Raw genomic sequence first — 13,004 nt, forward strand, 5'->3', positions numbered from 1 at the left:
ACCAACACTCATTATCCAAACAGAGCTGAGGCCAACAGGATCAATGATCTCTACAATGACACCCTTGCCCGTCATTTCCGACAGGTGTTGAAGAAGAGAGAGAAACAGACCACATTGGACATGTTTTTCAAGAAGCAAGCTGCCAAAAAACAAAGGATGGAACAAGAGGAGATGACCCTGCAAGCTCCAGTAGCCTAAATCTGACTCCAATTAAAAAACAATAAAAAGAGATCTGCTGCAATGTGTAAAAAGTCTGTATCTGTATGAATGTGTAAAGAAAGTGTTCCTCCACCTCCTCCTCACAACATCTGACTACTCGGCATAATTGGTGACTGCTCCATTTTCATTTTTTTTATGATACAATATGGTTATTTTATGCTGTGGAACAAATTATATGTTTTTCGTGTTTCGTATAACAGACTTTTCACTTAACAAACATGCACCTGGAATGGATTAAGTACGTTATACGAGGCATCACTGTATTTGAGATGAAAGTTTAAAAAAAATGTCGTAATACAAAAATAAATATTCTAATTATTATGTTTAAAAATATATGTGAAGAGTAATACAGATTTGAGTATCTTCCAGTAAAAAAAAAAAAAAAAATTATTCAAAGGTAAAGTTTTTTCTAAATTATCTTTTTCAATGTAAAACTACCATAAAACTAAATATCTTTTGGATGAAAATAAATAATTTATAAATTTGTTAAGTATAAAATTAACCTATTGTTCCTGACAACATAAAATACATTTTGTATTTATCTTCATATTGTTCTGAATTATTTTATATACAAAAAAAATATAATAAACATCCCGAAGCCCGATGCATTGATACTAAACCAATCACCATAATAATAGCCCAATTAATTATATCATTTGGCTAAGTATTAAAATTTTATTAAACAAATATTTAATGAATAAACAAGTTAAAGTAGAGTAATTTTCTCTGCGTGTATGTTAAATTACTTATAGTCAGGGCTATTTTTTGGCCAGAATGTGTTAGTACCAGCACAAGATAGCATAAAAAGTATTGATTGTGTAATACCAACAGTTACTCAGTAAAACAATTCTATGTTCAGTCACTATATATGTGTACAAGCAATATTTTTTTTTAGAAAAAAAGCACTGCTTATAGTTTCTTGGTTTGCACATCAATATGAAACTACAATTCTACCAACCACTATATTTGTGTGTATATAGTCACATTATGCATATAAATATATTCATAAAGCAATAAAGTTTCAGCTCTAAATGATTCACCTGGGACCTTATCAGAGCTTCAGACCATGCCTGTAGGAGTAAAAAAGTCAAAGGACAGTCCATATGTGATTCTTCATAACACAGACCGATTTTCGGGTGTAATTTTGAACCTGAGATAAATTTAACAGAGCATGCAGCATGACTCCAATCACACCCCAGTAGCAATCGGTGCAATGGAATTTATCATGTTTTATGAGCTTTCCACCATCTCTAGTAAAGTGGAAAACAGTCGATTTTTAGCATTGTTTTGAGAAATAGTACCAGATTCTTTCACTTTCAACTCCTTTTTTTGGGGTCTTCAAAATTCCAGATACACCGATTTCAGAGATACATCTCACAAAGGGCACAAGTAGATCATCAGTTCCATTGATTTTTTTTACCTTTATGGACATGGTCTACAACTCTGGTAAGGTCCTAACTGCTTCGTTTAGTGCTGCAATTTTATCCATAAAACCATATAAATTTAAATCATTCATGAACGCCAACTATGTATAGGTGTATATTTATGTATGCATACATATTAAACATTAAGAAAATTTATCAAAAGTCTTCAAAATTCCTTGAGATATATGAATATAATAAAATTAATACATAAAAGTTTCCTTTTAAACATAACATCCATTTGTAAAAGATGGATGTTATGAATGGACTCGCGATTATATCTGTAATTGAATTATATGTTATCAAAAATAAAGAATTAATTAATTTTGGAATGTGATAATGATTGAAATTTCACTGAATATAACGAAAAACAAGCATTTCGAGCTTAAATATTACCAAACTGCCAAACCTACCTTCTAAACAAGCAACGCGTCACGTCTTCACAGCGCCACCTGAATAGATTGATTGTATAGTAAAATAATAATAATAAATATATATTATTTTATTTTTCTATTTAAAAAATTAAATAACATCTTAAAATTAATTTAATAATTTAAGTAACATATATTTTCATTTTAATGCATCAAATAAATTGCATATTTATACAATTTATATTTATACAATGGTTCTTTGGCGACCATTTTGATTTTTCTGGTGCAATTATAAATAAATTCTAAAAAATAAATTTTGTTAATAAGACAAAAATCGCCGTTTGTGGTAATTCGGATTATGCAGCTGAGAAATACTAAACATCTATATAAATATATAATTTTACTCTTCATATTGTGGGCACTATAAAAACCTTATTACCAAGCCCATTATGGATTCGACAAGGTTTATAATAACGGGCGGATGGCGGTCAAAATAGCAGCCTATGGCTATGGAGAACTTGGGATCGAATCCGAACTTAATCGAAAATTCCCCAAAAATTTTTCGGGGGTGTGGTGCGTCCGGATGGGAAAAATTTGAGTCTTTTTTTTTTATTTTTAAAAATAAATAATTGATCTCAGAATAATAAAATTGTTATAATAATATTAATGAAGATCTATAAATTATGTTGTTTTGTCCTATGAGATTTTAAGGTTCCGATCTGAGGGGTTGGTTCCCTTCTTGTTCAGGAATTTATTCTTAAAAAGGATTTACACCACGTGTGGAAAAGAAAAAAAATCAAAATTAGACGAAGAAAATAGTGTAATGGTCAAGGAAAATGCCTTGCAGAACACTCAGGAATAACGCTAAATAAAATTTATCTTTTTAAATGAATAAAAGTGAGGAACATCAGAAACAAAAAAAGGAATTCAAAATGAATTGAACTAAAGTTACAGTCAAAAAACCTCTCAAGTCAAAATGAAAAATGACCTCCTTTTCTGAGTAGTACCATTTCCTTATATTTTACATCCATAATTTAGACATCAGTTTAAACGGTTTGAAAAAGTGTTAAAACGAAATTAGACTATAAACATTTGTAATATAGAAAAAATGTTTCATTATAATAATAAATATTCTATGGATTTCAAATTTACTTAATCAAAGATAAAAACTCAAATATTGAACCGTAATCTTGTTATTCATATGACGCAAGAAAACTTTCCCTGACCAATGAAGAACATGCCGAGCGTGACGTCATTTCCAAAATTCCTTTAACATACATGTGCAATTAAAGAAATAGTTAATACGGAAATTTAATGATTATATTATTTAAAACAAAATAAAAATTTACTGACAAATTTAGCTTTTCCCATGTTAGTTTGTAACAACATTAATGAAAGTTTCACTTCACCATCGAAACTAAAGCAAAAGTATGCAGATATAATTACATTTTATATGCATTCTTTCATCACTATTTTGCATCTCAAAGTTTAAATAGTATACAACTAGCACATACTCGTAATTTAAGCCTTCATGCGCCCGTTTAATAAAACATTTAAACGAAAGTTTTGTTAAGATGTCGCGTCCGAGGGACCCACCTCTCTCCCGCCAACGGGCATTATAGCCGCGTCGGCCCTCCAAGTAGTGAATGTTCGTCACTGTCTTAGGGTCTTAATGAGAGCTGCTATTCTTGAAGGGTACAACTGGCCTTGCAATCCGTACCAACTCATTCACACACGTACTGTACAAAGTTCCATCACCTACTTACATTTATAACCCTTAGTGGGGCTCTTGATAGCACTCACTTCAGGGGCATGGATGGCAATTAGCTTTTCCTTGCTTCAACTGTCAGTATATAGCTGCCTTTTAACTTTGTGTTTTAATTATTTTTTCTGTCTTCTCTTTCAGTCTAAATTCGGGTAGTCCTAATTGTAAGTTAGATTAGGGACTCTTAGCTTGGTTTCCAATTAGGATATGATAGGTTAGGTTAAATTAGATTAGGGTTTGTTAACTTTAGTCCTCTGGTTAGGTTCGTCCTAGGTTATGGTAGGTTAGTTTTGTTAGTGAGTAAGTTAATGCTTAAAAAAATAATAAATAAATGAATAAATAAAAAATAAAATAATAATAATGATAAAACCAAAAAACAAAAAAAAAATTGGGGTCTTGCCCGTTTGTCTCTGTTGGTCTGTTCGTCTCGTCTAGTTTGTCATTGTGTTCGTTTCCTTTTCGAGCTGTCTGTTTAGTTGTTAATTAAGTAGTATTAAGATTCGCGATCGCGTTCAGTTTTATTAGTATTAAGCAGATACAGAGTCGGTAGATTAATCTTTCGACTAATAGTTCAAACTTAGCTAGAGACAATATTTGCCGCTAGTTGGCTCCACTGTTAGCAGAAGAGCGTTGTTCTTGCTATGTGTATACTGAGGTCAGTGATTTCGACTTATAATAATTGTGTTTTTTAGCTACATAAAAATGCTAACGTGCTTTGTGCCAGGATGCAAGGCAGGATATAAGTCATCGAACGAGAAGACATTTTTTCCGTGTTCCTAGCGATAAGATTGAGGAGTGGATGCGATACATTCCACGAGACGACAAGATGCTAACAAATAAATGTTACGTTTGTGACGTACATTTTGCGAGTAGATTTATTTTAAAAACCTTCTCTCATGTTATAAATGGAGAGAAAGTAGAAATTCCACGAGATCGCTGGGCATTAACGTCGGATGCATATCCATCAAACTTCCCTAATTGTCCTAAGTACATTAGTAGGTCTGTACCTCAAAAACGATCAACGCGATGTCTCACAAGAAATGAAGAACCATCTAGGAAGGGATCACAAAAAGACAATACCAAAGGTAACTATTTATGGTTTTTATGTAATCTTAATCCTCAGTGAGTCATGTAATTTTTTGCCCTTGCCTGAGTTGCAGTGCGTCTCTCGGACCCTGTGTTTTAATATAAAATTAAATTTTATCTATCTATCTATTTTATCTATATTTAAGGAACATTTTATATTTAAAAATTAAGTAAAGATTGAGCTGGGTTTGTGAGATCCACTGTGATTCACTGAGGGTTATCTCTCTGTGGCCCATCTTTCCTTATAAATACTTTAAGATTAATTGTCTGATATTTTTTTTTATCAATCATTAGATTTGCATGATACACACTCCCAAGTAACAACTGTAGAAAAGGAAGTAGAAGAACCCTCCACATCTGAAGCAGCAACTACACAGCATCCTGAGCTGTTATATGTCAATAAAATCTCTGCTTTGCAGTCTGAATTGTTAAAAGTCAAAGAGGATTTATATCGGTGCAGAAAGCAAAAGATGATCTATAGGAAGAAACTGAAAACCCTTCAAACAGAAAATCTCAAGCTTCATCAAGAAAATACTGAACTTAAAATGAAACAGTTGTCAGCTGATAAACTTGATTCCTTACCACCAAGACAGAAACTTATAATAGAGCACATGCTGAAAGCATGCCATATAAAAAGCAAAAAGGGTATGAGATATGACATTAATTGGTTACTTGACTGTTTACTTTTAAAAATTAGGTCACCATCTCTCTATGAATTTTTGAGAAATAATGATTACTTGCCTTTACCCTGTCAGTCTACACTGCATCAATATATCAGAGGCATTAATGCCAAATTTGGATTTGATGAAGATCTTTTTGTTATTTTAAAGACAAAATTGGAGACAATTCCACAAACAGAACGCCAGGGAGTTTTAATTTTTGATGAAATCACACTTCAAAAACATATAGAACTTTCAAAAGCTACTGGTGAAATGATTGGACTTGTTGATTATGGTGACAATTCTGAATTGCCACAGAGTGAATTTACAGCAGGTGATCATGGCCTAGTGTTTATGTTCAGACCTCACTTTGCTAGTTGGGTACAATGTATTGGCACATTCTGTTCAAAAAGCTCTGTCCCAGGTTCTACTGTTGCAAAACTTATTTTGCAAGCAATTATTCATTTAGAACAGTGTGGTGCAATAGTCAATGCAATAGTTTGTGATGGTGCCAGCACAAACAAAGCAGCTTTAAAAGCTCTAGGAATTTGTGCAGACACAAATAATATACAATGCTCATTTACAAACCCTGCTGCAGATAGACAAGTACTGGCTATTATTGATGTACCACATATTTTAAAATGTATGCGAAACAATCTTTTGAAAAATACATACTTTCAGGTAAAACTAAGAAAATAAAGTGTTTTCACCTAATTTATAATATAAGCCATTGCATTATTCTGCATTTTTACTTTTAGTTTCCTGAAGGAAGGGTAGAATTACAGCATTTTAAAGCAGTTGTTGATGAAGATTCCAAATTACCAAAGGGATTAAAGGCATGTCCCAAAGTGACAGAAATACATGTTAATCCCAATAACTTCCAGAGAATGAGTGTATTGCTGGCAGCTCAAGTAACACTTTTTTTTACTTATATAATCTTGACTTGATAAGAATACTTTTATTTATCTCATATATTTATAGATATTTAGTAATACTTTTGCTGATGCTATGCTGTTTTATAAACAGCGTGAGGTTGCTATCCTAAAGAATGCAGATGTTACAATAAGTTTCATACGTCACATCAATGCTCTTTTTGATGCTTTAAATCGTAGATTGCCACAGGAAGGAATCAGACATGATTCAAATGATCTCAAGGTAATAGTAATGATTCACTAGCAAAAACTATAAATGTTTTAATTAACAACTTTTTAAAAATAGGTTATTGAAGAATCTCTAGAATGGTTAAATAGATGGGAAGCATTCAGATTACAGATTAGAAGCACTGATCAAAAGGGATTTTTGAGCCACCAGACAGCAGAAAATCTACGCTTGACGCTGACTAGTATCTTAGCACTCGTCAGACAATTGCTTCCAAACTCATATTATATCCTGACAGCTCACTTTAATCAGGACCCATTAGAGGTAAAATTGACTTAGTGTAATGATTATATAATCTTGTATTAAACCTTAACTTATGTTTTCTTTTCAATTAGCGTTTCTTTGGAATGATAAGACAAGGAAGTGGAAGCAATTCTCATCCCACAACAGTACAGTTCTTATACCTGTACAGACTGATGACTGTTTACAGTTTGGTTCGTCCTCCCAAACGAGCATCAGTTCAAACTGATCCAGGATCTATGCTTATTACTTTAAAAAATCTTCTTCATAGTCATAAAAAACCATTCAGAGAAGTTCAAGAACAATTGGAAGAACATTTAGAAAATTTGCTTTGTGATCCAAGTTTATACTATGGAGATCCTAGTGATAGTGAATTATTAGATCATGATTATTGTACACCAGAAACATTTAAGTTTATCCTACATTATTTAGGAGGTTATATTATTTATCGTCTACTGCCATCACTCGGTTGTGATGAATGCAAAAATATATTAACAGCAAAACCTGAGGATGCTGCACCAGAGAAGACATTTACATTCATCAAATCTCGAGGAGGTTTGTTATATCCAAGCTATAAGCTTTGCCAATTGATGTACTGGGCAGAAAGCAAAGTATGCGAAAAATTAACAAACCCAAACATGGATGTTTATTTTTCAATAATGGATAATATATTAAATCAGTGCTCTGTTACATTGATGATAGGATGTGACAATGCTGGTCACAAGTCCTACTTGACTTCCAGATTTTTGCACTTTTTTGTTACTTGTCGATTGCATTTTTTCACGCGAACGATTAATCAATCATTTATTTCATCAGTTGAAAGTAAAAACCATAGAAAAATTTCTCACTTAAAGTAAATTTTAATAACGCAAATAATAAAAATAATAATTATTATTAATATGTATAATATAATTTGTTTGTATGTACAATAAATTTTTAACGTATAATAAATTCACATAATAGCACAATTTAATAATAATAATACTATTGTGTCAGTTTTGTTCCTTGTCATTTATTTAACTAAATATAAAATCAGCGTTTTTAAAACACTTAATAAAGCATTAAACACCTTCCATCGCTGAGAAATGTTTATTTAATAAAATACGTTCGAACTCATTTACACCTGAGGATAGTTTATTCCATGAGGCTGAAAATGTTAGTGTTTTATTAAATAAACATTTCTCAGCGATGGAAGGTGTTTAATGTTTTATTAAGTGTCATTTATTTATCCATAAACCTGGTTTTGGGTTTAAATAAAAGCTTTTTCATTCTTATAATAAAATGCATATAAAAATTATGAAATCGAACTCGAAGGTTATATATCTTTCAATAAAAAGAAAACATTCGACCTCACAGGGATTCGATCTAGCGGTCTTGTAGTGATTGCAGTGCCCCTGGTGGTAACATTTGTCTCTAGTTGATTCTAGCAACGAGCGAAGATAGGAAGTCGAAAGACCAGTTAATCTACCGACTCTGGTATCGCCAAGGTTTTTGGCAAAATTTGATGTAATATCGCTGCTCACGTTGTTCAGTCATTTTCCAACTTAGTGAAATCCGACGAGAGCTCGCTACATGTCCTCACTCATAGGCCGACTGCCAACGACTAACGCTTCCTGCAGGCGGGAAAAAATTCAGGGCTATGCATGACTGTCCCCTCCACAACTCCACCGAAAGAGGCCTCCCGCGCATCATTGGTTTACGCGGAAAAAATAAAAGTCCGATACTTTTTGAACAGACCTCGTATATAGAAGTAATGAGTTTCCCCGGTAAATTTTTCGACTGGAAGCTTCTGATATGACATGTAGTCCAAGTAAAGTCAAATAAAAAAAAAAAACAAAAAACGTTCTAACCGCATGTTGATCGGACTGAAAAGTTGGAAGAATATAAATTTTTTTCAGTATTTTTATATTTAAAAAAATGTTAACTAAAGATTGAGCTGGGTTTGTGAGACCCACTGTGATTCACTGAGAGCTATCTCTCTGTGGCCCACCTTTCCTTGTAAATACTTTAAGATTAATCATCTGATATTTTTTTTATCAATCAAAACTAACTTAGTGTAATGATTATATAATCTTGTATTAAACTCTTAACTTATGTTTTCTTTTCAATTAGCGTTTCTTTGGAATGATAAGACAAGGAAGTGGAAGCAATTCTAATCCCACAACAGTGCAGTTCTTATACCTGTACAGACTGATGACTGTGTACAGTTTGGTTCGTCCTCCCAAACGAGCATCAGTTCAAACTGATCCTGGATCTTCCCTTATTACTTTAAAAATCTTCTTCATAGTCACAAAAAACCATTTAAAGAAGTTTAAGAACAACTGGAAGAACATTTACAAAATTTGTTTTCTAATCCAAGCCTGTCCTATGGAGATACTAGTGATAGTGAATTATTAGATCATGATTATTGTGCACCAGAAACATTAAGTTTATTCTACGTTATTTAGGAGGTTACATTGTTTATCATCTACTGCCATCACTTGGTTGTGACGAATGCAAAAATATATTAACAGCAAAACCTGAGGATTCTGCACCAGAGAAGGCATTTACATTCATCAAATCTCGAGGAGGTTTGTTATATCCAAGCTATAAGCTTTGCCAATTGATGTACTGGGCAGAAAGCAAAGTATGCGAAAAATTAACAAACCTGGATGTTTATTTTTCAATAATGGATATTATATTAAATCAGTGTTCTGTTACATCGATAATAGGATGCGCCAATGCTGGTCACAAGTCCTACTTGACCTCCAGATTTTTGCACTTTTTTGTTACCTGTCGATTGCATTTTTTCACGCGAACGATTAATCAATCATTTATTTCATCAGCTGAAAGTAAAAAACAGAAAAATTTTTCACTTAAAGTAAATTTTAGTAGCGCAAATAATAATAATTGTTATTATTATTATGTATAATATAATTTGTTTGTATGTATAATAAATTTTTAACGTATAATAAATTGACATAATAGCACAATTTAATAATTGTATTATTATGCCAGTTTTGTTCCTTGTCATTTATTTAACTAAATATCAAACTCAGCATTTTTAAAACACTTAATAAAACATTAAACGCCTTCCATCGCTGAGAAATGTTTATTTAATAAAATACGTTCGAAGTCATTTACACCCGAGGATGGTTTATTCCATGAGGCTGAAAATGTTAGTGTTTTATTAAATAAACATTTCTCAGCGATGGAAGGTGTTTAATGTTTTATTAAGTGTCATTTATTTATCCATAAACCTGGTTTTGGGTTTAAATAAAAGCTTTTTCATTCTTATAATAAAATTCATATAGAAAATTATGAAGTCGAACTCGAAGGTTATATATCTTTCAATAAAAAAAAAATATTCGACCTCACAGCGATGCGATCTACCGCTCTTGAAGTGATTGCAGTGCCCCTGGTGGTAACATTTGTCTCTAGTTGATTTTAGCAACGACCGAAGATAGGTAGTCGAAAGACCAGTTAATCTACCGACTCTGGCAGATATAAGTCTTCCTACTAACATCCACTTGGCACTAACTTCTACACTTAGCTATTCGTGGCGGCACTCAATTATTGGTGTTCGCTACTCTCAGGTTTACTTTTAGACCCTGTGGGGGACTATGGCCTTGCAGCATAAAAACTCCACGTCAACATCAAACACAGAGGGTACTGTAATCATATGTACACCGTTCAGAGGGATTCTATCTTTCTCTACTGTCTATCTCCTTATTGTACAGATCCCTAAGCAGGCAAACCTGGCGAACTACGTCCTATCTCTCTTCTCTCGGCCCGTTTGAACCTACTCATAGCAAGCTCCTCTCTACCACTTCAGCCTCCAACATTTATTTCAATGTATTCACCGACGAGTCTGTCTGCTGCGGACACTGGGTGCAGCTTTGTCGTTTCCAAAGCAACAAAGAAATATTCTCTATGCGTCTAAGACTGCACTCTCACTGCAGTGTTTTCCAAGCAGAGCTGATTGGTATTCTGTGTACAATTCACTGGTCGAACTCAAACTACAACAAGCAGCACTTCTCTATTTACACTGACAACCAATCTGCCATCAAAGTTATATACAATCACTCCCTCCATCCTATTGCCAACGTCATCCACCGTATTATTTCCAACTCCGACAACAATTACTCTATCACCTGGGTAAAGGCACACATTGCAACCACTGGTAACGAACGTGCTGATACTCTGACAAAGTCTGCTGCCGCTGATCTGGCGGTAGAGGAGACTAGGATAAAATAGCTGACTTATATCAAGCAGGTCTTTTGGGAGCATCTCTTGTAACAGTTGGCAATTTAAATGGGACTAAAAATACAACTCTACTGCCTACTGCTTCTTTCCATTTATCAAGGATTTCTTCAATAACACCTGGCTTATACCGGACTTTTCTACCACTCAATTTTTCACTGGTCACGGCCGTTTTTTTCAACTACCTCCAAAGATTCTCTCTTCACGATAACAACCTTTGCACCATCTGTGCCGTTTCTGATACTCCCCTCCATTATATCTTTTACTGTCCCATGCTATTCATGCCTTGCCACTTTTTGAGGCATGCTGTTTTGGACAAAGGGGATGTTGGCCGAGCGAGTGTAATTACTTAATAGAAGACAAGAACATTTACTTCTATTTCAATCAGCTCATATCTTTCCACAATAAAGTCACAACAGTCCCTCAACTCAGTTCCCACTAGCTTTCGTTCTTTGTCACCATTGTTATTCCTCAACTACAACAATTTCGTAAATAATTTTATGTAAATATGTGTTTGTTAAATATTTTTACTTTATTTCTATTTTACTTTTCCTGTAACTCATTTTGTTTTACTATATACACTAGTACTGTACATTGTATGCTGAATGGTATTTATATTTGTATTTTGTATTTCAACAATTTCAATTGTATTATTTCTCATGTAAGTTCATTTTATGTTATTATTTGTAATTACTGTACACTGTATGCAGATTTATATTTGTATCAATATTTGTATATTTTATTTTCATTTTTATACTATACTTTATTTGTATCTCATTATACTAGCAACATTTTGTATTATTTTATATATTCACTGTACCTGCTTCCTGGAAGTGCTTTGCGGAACCAGATGGCACATTTTGTGCCAAATAAAAAATGATTATGTCTATCTCCTCTCCCTCCTTCTTCCACTCCCCTTTCCCTTACCCTCTTTTCTTCCGGCTAAACATGGCCGATGTCTTTCTTGTATGTATGTATGTAGAAGGCCTCATACATTTTTAAGTCATAGTATAAGCCTAAAATAAGTCTAACATGTGAATATACTATAACTCTGATAAGACATCTCAAACCTCGACAGTCAAACTTCGATAGAGCGCTTTCTTAAATAATGTCAGCTTCGTGAAACGACAATGAATATTACTGAATAGATACCCTTCTCTTTAATTGTTATATAAGGAACCCTTTAATATTCATTTTTAAGCACTCAGTAAGCAATATTGCATTGCAAACAACATTATCGCCATCAAATCACGTAATTTTTAAATTCAATTCCAAACTTGTTCATATACCTCATACTACACATAATCTTTATTGCTTAGGTTATTTCGTTTAACCTCATGTTCGGTTTAGTATCAGTTTTAGAACAAATAGTATCGCTAAATCAAAGCTTGTCTATATACTGTATACAAAAACTTACCTTCATGTGGATCGCACGGTATTTCACAGAGAGATGAAACCTTCTTAAAGCGCTCTGTAAAACCAGGTTCTATGAAATCTTTGCAGGTTTTGGAACTCTCAGATAGTTTGCGCGGATTCTTTATGTTTCTCCATTTTGATATCACGATATCTTGGATGAACTATATTCTTCTGGTTCTTCAATCCATCCCCCTATATATCGAAAAATCATGTCATATTTTAAGGTCATTCAAATATAATGACACCAATTTTAAATCCCTTTTGATTATCTATCGCGCCCCATTTTATCATCAGTTTTTAGACACCCCATACTCATGTCACGCTTGATTCGTCACCCCTTGATATTAAAATCAAACATTTTTGTAAAACATATTTACAGTGCATTAATTTATTCATATTTCCCGCCAAGGAGAAGTTAATTTTAAAA

At 33.2% G+C, this 13,004-nt stretch overlaps 1 protein-coding gene across 1 annotated transcript in view; it reads right to left on the reverse strand.

The window, feature by feature from the left end:
- Positions 1-12,744, reverse strand: part of LOC111636617 (coatomer subunit beta-like) — a 49,556-nt gene extending 36,812 nt beyond the window's left edge. The window contains exons 1-2 of the mRNA XM_023381900.1: positions 12,579-12,744; positions 2,054-2,092 (exon numbers count right to left, since the gene is read on the reverse strand). The gene's annotated coding sequence lies outside the window, so the exon portion shown is untranslated. The remainder of the gene's footprint in view (positions 1-2,053; positions 2,093-12,578) is intronic.
- Positions 12,745-13,004: the final 260 nt, after the last annotated feature.

This window comes from Centruroides sculpturatus, unplaced genomic scaffold (assembly GCF_000671375.1).
Source record: "Centruroides sculpturatus isolate CEXI.00-Female unplaced genomic scaffold, Cexi_2.0 scaffold678, whole genome shotgun sequence".
In the NCBI taxonomy this organism is placed as follows: domain Eukaryota; kingdom Metazoa; phylum Arthropoda; class Arachnida; order Scorpiones; family Buthidae; genus Centruroides; species Centruroides sculpturatus.